The sequence below is a fragment of the Muntiacus reevesi genome, chromosome 3, assembly GCF_963930625.1.
Source record: "Muntiacus reevesi chromosome 3, mMunRee1.1, whole genome shotgun sequence".
Taxonomy (NCBI): Eukaryota; Metazoa; Chordata; class Mammalia; order Artiodactyla; family Cervidae; genus Muntiacus; species Muntiacus reevesi.
This window is the reverse complement of record NC_089251.1, coordinates 210143168-210160196: the sequence shown is the minus strand read 5'-3', so window position 1 is coordinate 210160196 and position 17029 is coordinate 210143168. Positions and strand designations below refer to the sequence as shown.

The window sequence follows — 17029 nt, the reverse complement described above, 5'->3', positions numbered from 1 at the left end:
TGAAATTTATTGAAAAATTATTTTTCCATTAAGTGTGTACTTATTTCCTCTTATTAGTAGTTTATATTGGCTGAGAAATGTGCATATTATAATCTTGGATCAGTGACTTTCAAATATATCTTATTGGTTCACTCTAAAAAAAAACCCGACTATGTATCATAACCCAATACACACACACAGAAACAAAGCTTTCTCTTTCAGCGTAAGATGCCTTACCACTATGATGTTATGCTTTCTATTATCTTCCATTTTTTTAGTGCTAGTTTTGATTCATAAGGTGATTTCAATGCCTGTGAATGAGCCATGACCCAGTTTGAAAAAACTGCTTTAGATCATGGTGGTAGATCCAACTGAGTGTAATTCATATATGTATCTAGAAGGTTCATAGGAACTATGCCTTCTAAAAGTATCTCAAATCTCAAGTTTCCTGCTATTTCAGTAAACATACTTATATGATGAAGTGATCATAGTAGTAGGTTAAAAAATATATCTGTATTAAACAGCTGATCAAACTTTGGAAAACCTGAATTTAGCTCTACCTCAAAGCCTAAATGTTGTCTCCATTAGTTCTACATTATAGATGTTTGTTAATTCACAGGATTCTCACAGGTATACACCTTGTGATTTCTATGCATTTAATAATGGAAAATGAAGTGGCAACAACAGATCCTTAAAATTTTGAATTCTGTGAGATTTTGATGTAAGTTGCACCTTTGGTGCTATCAACACTTTTGTGTGTCTGTGAATTCTTCTAAATAGGCTTTAAAAAAAGATTTCCTTTTCCCAGCTAACATCTGGGGAAGGCGAATGAGCAAGTAATGGGTGTTTATAAATAGAGAAAAGGACATAGAAGAAAGTAACCATCTCTATTTTTACATAGGTGTTAGATTAATTTTCTGGATTCAGGTCTAGAGAAATTCCTTCTCCTGTGTTGAATGCTACCACTGTAATGAAATTTTTAAAAAGTCTACCAGCAAATATATCTAAAATATACTGTAGGCCATTCAGCTCTAGATTTTATGAGTGATTTAAATGCCAAACATTTCATGAAACATACTGTATTTGTGATTACTAGTCTTTCTCTTTTTTTTCCAGGCAGCAAGTCAATGGAGTCAATGCGTTCCTAGAAGAAACGCAACAATGATGAAACAGTTGAATGTCAAAGATGGTGAAAAAGTGCCTGAAAAATTACATTATTTTTTATTCACTTTTCCTTTAAAAAATTCAAAGCACTTCACAGACTTTTGTCCTCATTAGTTTTCACAGTCCTTTAGTATCACAAACAGACAAAACAATTCTTTTTTTTTTTTAATTTAAATTTGGCCACACCGTGTGGCATGTGGGATCTTAATTCCCCAACCAGGGATTGAACCCACAGCCCCCGCATCTGAAGCATGGTGTCTTAAACACTGGACCACTAGGGAAGTCCCTGGACAAAACAATCTTCTATCCACTGAATAGACAGAGTTAGAGGGAAAGAAGGGCTATGGCCAAAGGACCTGTCCAGATTCAGAATTCTGGATGAAAAGCTGACATTTGTTACTCTAAGTCACCATCTCACATGTGACCCTGCCTTCAGTCCAAGTCCCTCAAGAGTTTAACATTCTGAGACCAGAGTTGCATGAGGGATCTTAGCTACCCAGTCAGGGTTCAAATCTGTGTCTCCTGCATTGAGAGGGCAGAGTCTTAACCACTGGACCACCAAGAAAGTCCTCAGAGTTTGTTTGTTAAACACTAAAAGAGCATTACACATATGCCAGGAACTGTTCTAAGTGCTTTCCGGATAAAACTGAGTATTCATATCAATCCATATAAAGTGGGTATGATTATTATTTCCATTTTCCTGAGGAGGAAATGGAGTCACTGAGATATTAAGGACTTGTCCAAGTGAAACCTGGGTTTGAAGACTGCACATTGGGCTCCATGATCTTAACCATTGCCCTTGGTTACCTCCCATACTATAAAGTAAATGAATCCTCAACCTTTCCCTTTGAAAGCCAACCTTCCCTAGGATCTTCTGTTGTCTACTACTTTGGAGCACATTTTTTGACCTGATGATTTTTTTTTCATGATTGTTTTCCAGAGAAGGAATTAGAAAACCCGTGTGTGTGTGTGTTTGAATGTATGAGATATACAGAGATGAAGCAGAATAGAAGTTTACACACTACAACTCAGATGCAAAATAGAAAACAAAGTAACCTTATATACATAAACTTAGTCCATCCTGCTTCAGACTAACTCCCTTCTTGCTCACACTAATGAAGACACCTGCAATTTCTTTGTTAAATTTAACTCAATCTCTTCCAGTTTAAAACTGTCAGCTGGGGGGTAAATAGTGGATTCAAATTCACATCCTATCTCAGGGCTGTGTCTCCCTTCTCCTCAGGCACTTGGGTGCAGAGAGGAGGGTCCTTTGGGTTTCTCCTGCCTTCTACAAGATGACTCTCAGCCTGCAGAGTCTCTGGGCCCTCTCTACCCATGATGCTGAGAAGTAATGGGTCTTGGCTGGGATTTTGGGTGTCATTGCTAAAGTTGAAAGTTCCTGATACAGTCTTTAGTCACAAGGCTCTATGCTCTGTGGTCTCCTCCTCATGATGCCCAGGCTTCCTCTGGTACATCAGTTTTCTTAGCACTCTCTCATCCCCTACTGACACTTATGGGTTTTTCTCAAGCCTTACCTGTGGCATGTAGATGGGGCTCCACTGGGAACACTAACTCTCCATCCCTTCTTAGAAGTCTCTCTGCAGCGTCATTGCCCAATGTGGGACTTCTTTGAATGCCCTGCAGCCTCCTCTGACCTAAAACTCCAGCATCCTCAGGCTTCTCAAAATGTAAAAGTGGGTTCCTTATATCCCTTCTGGAAGTTTCCACCCCACAAGACAAGCTAGGACATTTGCATCTGAACCTTTTTCTCCTTCTCCCCTTTCCCCTTTCAAATATTTTGCCCTTATCCAAGTTTTTCCATTTTCTATCATCCAAACTTTACTTCTTCTTATTTAAGGGAAAGTTTCCAAATTTAGAAAATTACCTTTTGTCACTCAAGAAAACCCAGCATTCAAGATTATCATCTTTGCTGTGGACTTCAAATCAGTTTGAAACTTAAAGCTGAGATCAAAGCTGATTTCTTTGATCCCAGTGGTGTCACCTTGTCTCTGAAGCAAAGAACCATTGAAGAATTGTTGAAGCAACAGATGGAGAATTGCCCAGCAACATGATTTCCCAGGAATGAAAAATAACATTCCTGGACTCAGATATGAGTATTAGAGAATAATGAGGCTCCAACTTAAAAATCTTAATCTATAGACTACTTATAAGAGTAAACTGATATTATGAATAAATATACCTGAATGGGCTCTCTGTTTTTTTTTTAAATTTATTGGAGTATAGTTGCTTTACAGTGCTATACTTAATGTCTGTTGTACAGCAAGATGAATCAGCTGTGCATATACACATCTCCCCTCTTTTTTATATTGCCTTCACATTTAGGTCGCCACAGAGCATTGAGGAGAGCTCCCTGTGCTCCTCTGTAGGTTCTCATTCATTATCTATTTTATACATGGTTTAAAATGTACACCGCAAGTCACCATCATGGCCCTGTCCCTTCCTTCTCTACTGCAGGCTGTCCTCGACCTGCTTTAACAAAAATATATTCTGTTTCTTCTCTGTTTTAAATCCTTTGACTTTCTGTCACCTTCAGGATTAAGTTCAATGTCTTCTGTGACCCAGGCTCAGCCCAGTGCTTCAGCTTGCTTTGATGCCATCCTTTTTCGTAACCATCCTATGTCCTGCCTGCTGAAAGCCAAATCTCCCTGTTTTCTAAACAATTGTTATGTGATTCCACCAGCTAGAAGGGTCCCCATGACCAGACTTTGACACAACAGGCTTTACCATCCCTCTTCCCTCCTCCACCTTTCCCAGGAAAATAGCACCTAAAACTATCAGAAGTAGTCGATAAAACTTTTCACAAGCCCAGTACGGGAAGAGGAACTATGTCCCCATAAACGTCATAGAAGCCGTAACTTGGATCAAGGCCTCTGCTTTTAGATTGTTACAACTGTTTCCCCCCCACCCGAAGAAGGCAACCATTACCCCTTTACATGATGTGTTGTATACAATTGTGCTTAGGTTCACTGGATATATCTAGTATTTCAAGCATTTCCAGTGTGTAGGTAGGAAATGAAGTTACATTTGCTTGTGATGCCCAGCCTAAGATAGTTTTGAGCCTTAGCCAGCTGTACTGTGAGATACCTTCTCCTTATTTCTGGAGGTTTTTTAAAGGGTGCCTCTCAAGTGCTGGGAGACCTGTTTATCCACTAGGTGACCATGCAGTGTTCACCATGTTCTGTCTGTCATGTTCTGGTTGGATTCCCCAGGATGAAGTCCATTGCTCTCAAAACTTCTAAAGGAACCTCACTCTAAATTGCCATTGAGGATGGTGCCTATTGCAAACCTAGCCCAGGGATGGTTTGGGGAGATTTCAGTGGACATTCACAATCTTATTGTAATAAAAACAAGCCTCAAATCAACTCTGCCACCCCTGCAGACACCTATTACATGAACATTTATTAGCAAACAGCAGAGACCAAAATGGTCCTCAAAACCACTTCTGTAATTTCAGTGAAGGTTCCAGCTCTCTGCTATTAAAGTTGCTCTGATGAGTCCAACATCCCAGAGGCTGAATTCAGTTTGGGTTAGAGTGGGCTTTGGCAACCAAAAGTGCTCAGAAACAGTGGCTGGATATGAGATCATTTTGGAAAAATCATTCCTTGGTGTGCAAGATTCTTCCTTCCTGACTCTTAAGAGTGGGAAATGTCTCTAAAATACTATGTCCAGCCTCTTGCTCCCGCTCAGTCACTCAATTATGTCCAATTCTTTGTAACCGTGTGGACTATAGCCCACCAGACTCCTTTGTCCTTGGGTTTTCCCAGGCAAGGATACTGGAGTGGGTTGCCATTTCCTTCTCCAAGAGATATTCCCAGCCTACATATCTTAAATATAATTTCTTTTACCAAATGAGAATGCATTTCTAAGCATGAATCATGTCCATCAACAAGTTGCTAATTTCATCCTCGAAAAGCAATTCCTGATGTTCACTGTTGTGATTAGCAAAGTATTGAAGAAAAGACTGATATCAGAAACACTCTGTTTTGGTCCTTCTGATGCCAACTGATCACCACTGGAGCATGTATTCTTTCTTTGGACAACCGATATGCTTAGAGATGATGCCTAAACTAACTACACACATGTAATCACACCTGGTCAGTGATAAAATATTTAAAGGAATTTTCAGACACAGTGGTGTGCACCTGGAATTACCAAGAACATCTGTTTCAAAGAGCTCTCTCCTGCTGTTGCTAAAGTCTGCTTCCTGGACTTCCAGAGCAGCTGTGAGCAAAATATGGCCATGGATCCTCTTATCTGCTTCATGACCTCTAGGCCACACTTTGTTACTGGCCTTGAACAGTATTGCCCATAAGGCTATCACTAGCCGTTATGGTGCCTTTGTATGGATTCGGAAAAATGCATCCCTTCTGTCAGGTGGGTGCAGGCTGTGCCAGAAATGGATTGGATTATTCTGACCACGCACCCCTTTGGCCAGGTGCTCTTGGGCAGGGCAAAAAAAAGGCCTTGACTCTCCAAGTACAGACTTCCAAAAAACCTCTCACAAAAAAAAAAAAAAAAAAAAAATCCCAAACCAAACAACAACAAAAATATTCCTTTAGCTCTTCCCTCGTATCCTCATCTTTTACAAAAAGTTGTCCAAGTGTATCCTCATCTTCAACACACACACATACACACATCCTAGTAAAACGTAGAAAAGTCACACCACCCATCTCCAGAGAAACAATCATTCGGGCAAACGCTAGTCTCAGATTATGGATAAACAAGAGAGACCGTGCTTTCCTTCCCTCACAGAACCCTCAGTTTCCCCCGACCCTTCACAAAGCAAACTAGAAGATTCAGAGGAAGACAATTTAGCCTTTTGACTATTTATATGATTAAATTAAAACACTAAACATTGACTGCGAGTCATGTATCAGTATGCTTTCAGTGGCAATGAACAGAAGACCCCAAGTAGCTACACCGCTAAGGAAAATGTATCATCTCACTTAGCAAGAAATCTTGAGATAGAATAGCCGCCAGGGCTGAGTATTTCATTGCCTTCAAGAGTGTTTTCAAAACCCCAGATTCAGGACTTCCCTGGTGGTCCAGTGGTTAAAAATCTGCCTGCCACCGTGGTGTGATGCCTAGTCTGGGAAGATACCCACATGCTGCGGAGCAACTCAGCCCGTGAGCCACAACAGCTGGGCCCATCCTCTAGACCACAAGCCACAAGTACTGAGCCCCCGATCTAGGGCCCACAAGCTGAAACTACTGTGCTTTATGCTGCAGCTAGTGAAGCCCACGCGCCCAGAGCCCATGCTCTGCAACACGAGAATCCACCACAGTAAGAAGCCGGAGCACCACAGCTAGAGTAGCTCCCACTTGCAGCAACTAGAGAAAGCCCACACACAGCAAGAAGATCCAGTTCAGCCAGATAAGTAAAGAAATTGTTAAAAACAACAACTCCTTATCAAATTCTCCCTGGTTGGAACGTGTAGTTAAAGAAGAAAAAAGAAAGGGACTTCCCTAGTGGCACAGTGGATAGAAATCCACCTGCAATACAGGGGACTTGAGTTCCAACCCCGGTCTGGGAAGATTCCACATGCCTCAGAGCAACCAAGCCAATGTGCCACAATGACTGAGCCTGTGCTCTAGAGCCCGAGAGTTGCAACTACTGAAACCTTCACACCTAGAGTCTGTGCTCTGCAACAAGAGAAGCTACCACAATAAGAAGCCCATGCACCACAGTGAAGCATAGACCTTGCTTGCTGCAACTAGAGAAAGATTTCACACAGCAACAAAGACCCAGTGCAGCCAAAAATAAGTAAATTAATTAAGAAAAAAAAAAAAAGATTCTGTCTACTTTGCAGTCCTTTTCATATCAGCTTAGCTCCCTCCCTGTCACAAAGTGGCTGCCTTGGTTCCGGGTTTCACACACAGACATGACAGTGTCTGGCAGAATAAAAGGAACTTTTTATTTAATGTTCTTTTTTGTTTAATTGGTGGGAAAAGGGGATTCCCTGTCTGTCCAGTGGTTATGGCTCTGTGCTCTCACTGCTGAGGGCCTGAATTCAATCCCTGGTTGGGAAACTAAGGTCACAAGCCTGCAACACAGCCAAAAAAAAAAAAAAAAAAAAAGGTAGATAAGTAAATGAAGTTTAATTAGTGGGAAAAACTATTCCCAGAACCTCCTCTTCCTCTATCACCTTTGCTTTCCATCTTTTTGTGAGAACTGTGTTACACGCTCACACCCACATCAGTGGCCAGCATGGAATCGGGACACCAGGATTGACCTCGGATACAACCACTGTTCACACTGGGAGCTGAGATCAGGAAGAATGAAGGGCTTTTGTGGAGGTGCACGAGTGTGGAAGAGATGTATTCTAGGATGTGAATACAGTTCTGTATTGAGTCAGCCTTTATCCCACCTGTCACATTGAGGCATTTAATATTCATTTTCAGAAATTTTCTTGAAACTAAAAGCTTTAAGTTGAAATTGCTTTTATATTCTGCATTGCTCTCTGCTGTGTATCCTCTAATGATGCGTAAGTGGAAAAGGATGAGGTCGCTTATCTTACCTGCTTCCCCATTTCTTCTGGGAGGACTCTGTGCAGTGTCAGTGAGATATCTGGTGGAAGTCATTCATAATAACAGGGCTCAGGCATTCCTCCAGGGACCCACACATATGATTCTTCTAGAGGCCTCACCTGGACCCAAGCAACAGTTCTCACCCTACAAGACCCCTCAGACCCCAGGATGGGAACGACTTTTGTATACCTAGACGGCCGGCATGCCACCCTCTTCACCAACTGTCACGGTTGGGACAACTCGGGTGGGAACCTACACTTCCCCCCAAAGAGAGTTACTCACATTTTCCCAAATTAATTTCTTCCTCCAGGTCATTTTCATTTTGAACCCTCTTTAGGCCCTGAGCTGTGACTGTGAGTCTTGGCGCTTCACCTTACATCTATTTTAGTATTGACAAAAATGTCAAGGTTGTGACGCGTGATTCCCTTTCTAGAGCCCTACCGAAGATGCTAAAGAGGAAGTGTGTTGTCAGATGACCTCCCGAGGTCCCCAGAAGGAGCATGCATAGAGAAAGAGAGTGCTCACATCAGCAAGGCAGGTGTTCATGAATAGAAGCAGGAAATACGTTTGCTGTAACCCCTATGGGCCAGGGGATCTACAGACATTTTATTTATTCATTTATTTATTTTTTCACTTCAAAAACATTCCTTTATTATCTTCAAATTTTATTTCATCTGAATCTTATCCTTCAAAGAAATGTGTTCCACATTTTCATGGTATACAGACACTATTAGTTATAGGTGACAATTAAAATAACCTTCAAAACTGCAACAATAAAAGTGAGATTTAAATAAATTTCAGAATCATTCTGTTGATGTGACGTTTTAAAGGCAGACATTTTATTTAGTCTTGCCGCACAGACTTATGGATATTATCATGCCAGTTTTGCAGGTGTGAAAACTTAGTCTGGGATTAAGTAACTTGATCAAGGTGGTATTTAAGCCCAGGTGTATTGCTTTTATTTTATTTTATTTTTTTTTAATTTGAATCATCTGTATGGGGTATTTTTTTTTAATTTTATTTTATTAGTTGGAGGCCAATTACTTCACAACATTTCAGTGGGTTTTGTCATACATTGACACGAATCAGCCATAGAAGGGTGGGATGTTTCAAAAGAACAGCATGTATATTATCTATGGTGAAACAAATCACTAGCCCAGGTGAGATGCATGAGACGAGTGCTCGGGCCTGGTGCACTGGGAGGACCCAGAGGAGTCGGGTGGAGAGGGAGGTGGGAGGGGGGATCGGGATGGGGAATAGATGTATTGCTTTTAAAACCTGTGCTTTTACCAGCGCATCCTGCTGGCCTCTAGCAGGGTTGAGTGAGGCCAAGTGTCCTGTGGGCATTGTGGCAAGAGATCACTGACCTCCATGGTGATAAAAACCTTGACTCTGGGGCCCTGTGGTCATGCCACAGTTTCACTTTGTCCTGGCAGGAGCAGCTAGAAGGATGGGGGAGGGAGCGGGGAGGGGGGGCAGGAGAGGGGCCAGCAGGTTGTGCCCCACACCCTCTACTCCCTTTGCAAATCAGTATTTGCAGCAGCCGCTCTCTCTTTGGAGAAGGCAATGGCACCCCACTCCAGTACTCTTGCCTGGAAAAATCCCATGGATGGAGGAGCCTGGCAGGCTGCAGTCCATGGGGTCACTAAGAGTCGGACACGACTGAACAACTTCACTTTCACTTTTCACTTTCTTTTTTTTTTTTTTTTTAGAGCCTGAGAGAGTCAGTGGCCAATTTTGACTTTTTTTTATTTTATTTTATTTTATTAGTTGGAGGCTAATTACTTCACAACATTTCAGTGGGTTTTGTCATACATTGACATGAATCAGCCATAGAGTTACACGTATTCCCCATCCCGATCCCCCCTCCCACCTCCCTCTCCACCCGACTTCACTTTTCACTTTCATGCATTGGAGAAGGAAATGGCAACCCACACCAGTGTTCTTGCCTGGAGAATCCCAGGGACGGAGGAGCCTGGTGGGCTGCCGTCTATGGGGCACAGAGTCGGACACGACTGAAGTGACTTAGCAGCAGCAGCAGCTCTCTCTTTGGGTCTCACATCTTCCAAGATTTCAGGCAAAATGCAGGCAGGTCATTAGCTCTGAGCCTTGTGCCAGGTCAGGAATAGAAAGATGACAGTTCCTCTCTGAATGACATGTTCTGGGAACTAAAAAGACAAAATGAATTCCTGTGGGTTTTTGTCTTTCCACTATGAAGCCACTGCTGAAAAACCTTTCCTAAACCTCACAGTTTGTATAAGGAAGTAAATTTCCTGCTGCCACAGAACCAGCCTTTCACCCAACTGTGGGCAGAAGCCCTGTGGCGGTGAGGTGCGTCATTCACAAGACAGTCACACCAACCAAGCGCCCATTTATGTGTTTATCCACCAGGAGCCACAGGTGCATATCAGAGAACTAGGTTGTTTGTCTGCCCTGCAGACGGCAGAGCTGGGTGGTCGCACAGTCTAGGACGAGGCACTTCTGCAAAATGAAGCACCTTTGGCAGAGAGCCTGCATTAGGATAGTGACGATGTTTTCATGGATGGATATTCGCCAGGGGACACTCCCAAGGGGCCCTGCATTTCCTTTCTCATATTTCTTTGTTGTTGTTTAGTTGCTAAGTTGTGTCAAATTGTTTTGCAACCCCATGGAGCCCACCAGGCTCCTCTGTCCCTGGGATTTCCCAGGCACCAATACTAGAGTGGGTTACCATTTCCTGCTCCTGGGGATCTTCCCCACCCAGGGATCGAACCCACATCTCCTGCTTGGCAGGTGAATTCTTTACCACTGAGCCATCAAAGAAACCCCATATTTCTTTATTAAAAGGTAAAACTAACTAATACTTTTTGGGCATCATGCGACATACGAAATACAGACATCAGCAAGAGTCTGAAAGGAAATCTATCAAATGACTAAGAACGATTATGTCTAATAAGTTTAGAGGTTATTTACATTTTTGGTGCTTATTATCTGGTTTTTGGTCTCTAAATTGAACATGGAATACTTTCCTACTAAAAAAAAAAAAAAAGGAAAAATAGAAATGAATTGTTCTAAGTAAGACAAAGGATAAGGAAAAGAGCCAGTTCTCCACCTCAAATCTCCAATGTAGAAAGGCAGGAGCAAGATCTGGATTCAGACATTGGCTTTGCCAATGGGTGGCCCATTGTTCAAGTTGGTGTTTTTATTTATTTTATTTGTTTTATTTAAAAGATATTTATTTATTTATTTGGCTGTGGCAGGACAAGGGATTGAACCTGAGCCTCCTGCATTGGGAACTCAGAGTCTTAGCCACTGAACCACCAGAGAGGTCCCTATTGCATGTTTTTAAATGCCATTCCTCTGACTTCCAGTTCGTATCTATAATTAGCCTTCTTTTCTGAACTCGAGATTTGGATTTACAAGTGCCCATTCAGCAGCTCTACTTGGAAGTCTCAAAATTAACATTTTTATTAACGTCAGCATAGACTCTCAAGATTAATATTCCAAGACTGAACTAATTATCACCCTCTAATCTGCTTCTCTCACGAACCTCTTTCTCCAGTGATGGCAGCTCCATCTTTCCAATGCTCAGACATAAACCTTTAGGGTCATCCTTAGCTATTTCTCTCACATCCTACAAACTGTCTGTAGACCCGGCTAGCATTTGTGTCATATCCTGTCATATCATAAAATCAAATTGCTTCTCTTCACCTCCGCTGATATACCAAGAACCACGTTATCACTCTGTACCACGATTACCATGATAGTATCTTGGCTTCCTCCTTTGCATTCGAATAGAATTTTAGGAGGCAGATCTCTGCTCAGATTCGTCCAGAGGCTATCTTACTTGGAGGAAAAAACATCCCCACTGTCTCTGGCCTTTTTTCTTCCCCTCTCTCTGACCCTCCCCCAGTCACACTGGTCACCTTCTGCCCTCTGAACGCATCAGATGCGCAGCAGCCTCCAGGCCTTTGCACTTGCTGCCGCTCCACCTGAGAAACTCCTCCCTCACCTTCTCCAGGCCTTCACACCGGTGTCCCCTTTCCAGTGAGGGCTGTGTGTGCATGCTGAGTTGCTCAGTTGTGTCTGGTTCTTTACTACCCCACAGACTGGAGCCCACCAGGCTCCTCTGTCCATGGGATTTCCCAGCAGGAATTCTGGAGTAGGTTGCCATTTCCTGCTCCAGTGGATCTTCCTGATCCAGGGATCAAGCCCAAGCCTCCTACACTGGCAGGTGGGTTCTTTACCATGGAGCCACCTGGGAAGCCTCCTGGCTCTAAATCCCTCCACCCAGCTTCAACTTGCCTTTGCATGCTTTCTTGCTCTGCCTTTCCATAGAACTAATCACCATAGCACAGGGTTTCTTTTATTTGTGTTTATTGTCTCCCTCGCCCCGACCCCCAGCGGGAATGTGAACTCTATGAGGCAAGAGTTGTGTTCTGTGGCCCAGCTGCTTCCTTGGTGGCTGGGACAGAAGAGGCATCAGCTTAGTGACCCCACAGATGACTGAGTCCTACTCTGCATTCCTTTTAATTTTTTAAGAAAGGAAGAACTTTGTAATGGATATATATATATATTTTTTAATGTATTTGTCTGTGCCAGGTCTTCTTTGTGGCGTGTAGGATTTTTAGTTGCAATATGCGGGGTCTAGTTCTCTGATGAGGAATTGAACCCCAGGCCCCCTTCCTTGGGAGCTTGGAGTCTCAACCACTGGACCACCAGGAAAACCCCTGATTCCTTTTTTTAAAATTTTTTTATTTTTTCCCTATTATTTTTATTATTTGGAGGCTAATTACTTTACAATATTGTAGTGGTTTTTGCCATACATTGACATGAGTCAGCCATGGATTTACACGTGTTCCCCATCCTGAGCCCCCCTCCCACCTCCCTCCCCATCCCATCCCTCTGGGTCTTCCCAGTGCACCAGCCCTATCCTTCTTTTTTTTAATTGAGGTATAATTATTTAACAATGTTGTGTTACTTTCTACTGTACAGTGAAATGAATCACCTATATACACACATATCTCCCCTCTTTTTTGGATGTCCTTCCCATTTAGTTCACCACAGAGCACTGAGCACATTCTCATTAATTATCTGTTTATACATATTAGTGTATAGATGTCAATTCCAGTCTCCTAATTTATGCCAACCCCCCTCACCCCTTAGCATCCAGATGTTTGTTCTCTACATCACTGTCTCTATCTCTGACTTGCCTCCATTCCTTTATTATAAGATATTCTCTCATACTTTATCCTAATACTTTTAGAGTTTTTCTCTTTATTGTTTATATCCAGAGTCATCTGGAATTTATTAGGTATAGGGATCAGATGAGAGATTCAGTTCTTTTTTCTCCCTGACAACCCAGTTGTTCCAATGCCATTCCCCACTGGTCTGAGGGGACATCCTTTATCCAATAGCAATTTTTCACAAGCATTTGTGTTTATTTCTGGGCTCTTTGAACTGCCTGTCTATTCACAGGTTACTCTGCAGGTAATTCTTGTAATTATTATAGTTTTTGAAATAAATTTCTATTGGAGTATAGTTGACTTCATTATTGTAGTTTTGACAGTGCATTTTAATATCTGCTAGGGTTTGTCTCCTCTCATTTCTTCTCATTTTCAGAAAACTTTTGGTTATTCCAGTATGTTTATTTTTCCATGTGAACTTTAGAATCAGCTTGTTAGATTCCAAAAAAAAAAAAAAGATCCTTTGGTATCTTCACTGGGAGAGCGATCTATTTATAGTTAATTTATGGTGCACTGACTTATTTACAATACCTAATATCCTTTGAAAATTAGTTTTAAGAGCTGCTTTAATATACAGTTAATTCATTCTCATTGTAAAAAAATGTTCTGGCAATTCCATTATATGAAAAATATAAAAGTTCCATTTCTCCTTTCCTAGTCCTTTCCCTTGAGATGCATGCATGCTCAGTCACTTCAGTCTGTACAGCTCTGTGCAACCCTTTAGATTGTGGCCTGCCAGGCTCCTCTGTCCATGGGGTTCTCCAGGCAAGAATACTGGAGTGGATTGCCATGCCCTCCTCTAGGAGATTTTCCCGACCCAGGGACTGAACTCACTTCTTATGTTTCCTGCATTAGCAGGTGAGTTCTTTACCACTAGCGCCACCTGGGAAGCCGTTCCCCTAGAGATAACCATTATTAATAATTAGAGATTCATCTTACATGATGGTTTCCTTTTTTTGGCCTTTGTTTTTGGCTGCACAGAGCGGCATACAGGGATCAAACCCATGCCCCCAGCAGCGTAGTCCTAACCATGGGCCGTCAGGGAAATCCCCTACACAATAAGTGATTTTGTAATCATGCATACATTTACACATTTTAACATGTGTAAAATTTATTACATTGCTATATCTAATTTCGTACACACACACTGTTTCTAACCCACTTTTTCATTAATTGTATATTATGAATATATCAATTATATACCATGCTGATACCTATAGGTCTACTTTATCCTTTTAAAGGTCACACAGAGGCCCACTATGTGGTGGGACAGGGTTACCAAAATTAATTTACTCATTGCCCCCACTTGATGAATATTTATGTTGTTTCCAACTTTTTATTAATTACAAATAATATTGCAGTGAACAGCTTCGAGCATTATCTTTGCACCTTTGTGCAAGTATTTTAACCAGGTAGATTTTTAGCAACAGAACTGCTAGGTCAAACTCTAAAGACCCTTTCATTGGTCAAGTACTATGACACAGAAATGACCTCTCCACCAAAGAGAGACTTGCCTGAGAGTGTGCCCTTCCCCGACAGTGCATTCCCCCAAGCCCGAGTCAGGGCACTGTCTGTCGTGTGCAATTCAGAACTCCTGGGGGAGCTCTTGGTGCCTTTACAAATGCATGCCATCCAGTGCCTGGTCCGTGAATGCAACTAACAGGCTCTGGGTGCATCGAGGCTTCGTCCTACCAAAGGGGCTGGCCCTGACTGAAACTCTCACCACATGTTAGGCAGGAATACTGTGGGAGAGACTCAGAGATGGATAGTGGGCAGAAGTGTTCCTGGCTTACTGTTCTGTAACTTGGAAAAACACCTTTTCCCTTCCCTTAAAAGATTGTTAATTTGCAATCCTGAGAGGTGACATTCAAGTAGTAATACAGTATTAGCTCATGACTTCAGGGACCTTAAAGGATAAATGGGCTTTGGCAGGTTGGTGGCTGGAGAATTGAACCACTATAAACAATAATTCCAATAGGACAATGCTTTCTGAGTCCTGACAACTTACTTTAAAATTAGTTTTGAAACCATTTGTAGATCAGAGGTTGTGATGGAAGACACCCTTCTAGCCTTCACCACTTACTCCTGGTGCCTCCTTTCCTTTCTCTGTGATGATCCCAGGTCTGCCAGGGCCCTCTGTTGGTGCCAGACCAGGTCCATGATCCTCAAAGAGTAGCTCAGGGTTTAGTTACATCCTTTTACTTGTCTTTAGTCAATTTCCTCTTCCCTTCCAAACTCTCATCACTTTCCTTAAGCTTTCCACACAACCCAGCTCCCTCATAGTCAGGTGGCTTCACCTCCTATATGACCAAAAAATTAGGTTGTTTGGCAAAAACTGTTCTTGTTTCCTGCCTTTTACTTTATCCCTAATAAATGTGTCTGTCCAATCTCAAAGGATGAGTACCCCAATTAGGGCTAACCTGTGCTCTCAGCCTTGGCTCTATCTTCTTTTCCATCGGCGATCACTTCTTTCTTATATGCAGCTGGGCTGCTACATCACACAGCCATCGGAGGTGTCAGCCACATGTAATGCCATGTAAATGATGCCACTTGGGGTTGGCCATAGACAGTCTTGATTTGAAAATCCTATTTCTCTCCCATCCTTTTCTCCCATCTGTCATATCAACAGTCTCAGTGCCCTCTTTGTCCTTTGTAACCATCACTTATTCTCGCTCCTCTAAGCAGGTCTTTTTAAAAGAGTTGTTACACTAGTCTCCACTTCTCTACCTTCCTTTCCCTCTCTGTTATACTTTAAGTAATTTATTTTTTTCATGTATATTTCTTAACTACCTATTAAGTGCCAGGCACCTCGCCGGCTGCCCAGACCACAATAGCCAGTAAAAAGAAATATAAGCTCCCTCACATTCATAGAGCTTATAGAATGTTGAAAAAGAGAAACAGATAACAAGAAGTCACGTTTTAGAAGTATGTAGTTTCAGAGACAGATTCGGCTTTGCGGCCTGGTGCTGCCACTTCCTAGCTGCATATCCTTGGCAAGTTACCTCTGTGTCAGGATGGGCTGAGTTCCATGTGACAGGATTCTCAACTAGCCTGGCTTCATGCATAGGGATATTCGTTATTTGCTGGAGAAAAAGCCCAGAGATAGGCATTACCAGTCTCAATGAGACCATCAGTGACCAAACTTATCCTTTCCTCCTGCATCCTTAGAGGCATCCCATCCCTGCCTCTTGATTGCCATAGACTGACAACGCCTCCAGCTTCACTTCTTTTCCTGATAATATCCAAAGCCTGAAGCAATAGGAGTGAGGCCTAAAGGGCTTTCTCTTCTGCTCCTTTTTCTGTCATGAGGGAGAAAACACTTTCCCAGGAGCCCTCAACAGTCTTCTCTTTATATCTCTCATGCCTGCATCAGTGCCAACCATGAGTAAAACAGCACATGGTCACCAAAACTGGTGGGGGGACCAATCTTGACTTGCTGATTCACTAGGATCTGGGGTCATTGTCATCCCGGACAAAATCGGGCCTGGTTAATGAGGAGGCAAGTGGCGGAGGCCCTGGTTTGGCAACCAGAAGCATCGGTCTAAGTTGCCTCATCTCTTCAAAGGGGGGATAATGATACCTGCCGCACTGCATTGGTAGAAGGAAGAATGAATAACAAAGGTAGAGCACCTAGTGCATGGCGCTAGGACACTCGCTCAGTGCCCACCCCCTTCTGTGGTTAGGCTGTCTAGACCCTTGGGTCTAGCAGGGACCTCAGAGGTTAGCTAGGCCAGCCCCCTCCTTTCGGGGGTCACAAAGCAAATGGGTCAATTCTAAAGGAAATTGAGCCTGAATATTCATTGGAAGGACTAATGCTGAAGCTCCAATGCTTTGACCACCTGATGCAAAGAGCTGCCTCATTGGAAAAGACCCTGATGCTGGGAAAGATCGAAGGCAGGAGGAGAAGGGGATGACTGAGGATGAGATGGTTGGATGGAATCACCAAATCAATGGACATGAGTATGAGCAAACTCCGGGAGATAGTGGAAGACCGAGGAGACTGGCGTGCTAAGTCCATGAGGTCCCAAAGAGTGAGACACAATTTAGCAACTGAACAACAACAACAAAGCAAATGGGTGTTGAGCCAGACCCAGGAAAAAGATGTGCTTAAA

General features: G+C 42.6%; 1 long non-coding RNA gene across 1 annotated transcript in view; it reads left to right on the top strand.

The window, feature by feature from the left end:
• The window catches only part of LOC136165274 (uncharacterized), a 30454-nt gene extending 27140 nt beyond the window's left edge, over positions 1–3314 (top strand). Inside the window, exon 4 of the long non-coding RNA XR_010662484.1 lies at positions 1096–3314. This is a non-coding gene — a long non-coding RNA (uncharacterized lncRNA). The remainder of the gene's footprint in view (positions 1–1095) is intronic.
• The last annotated feature ends 13715 nt before the right edge of the window (positions 3315–17029 follow it).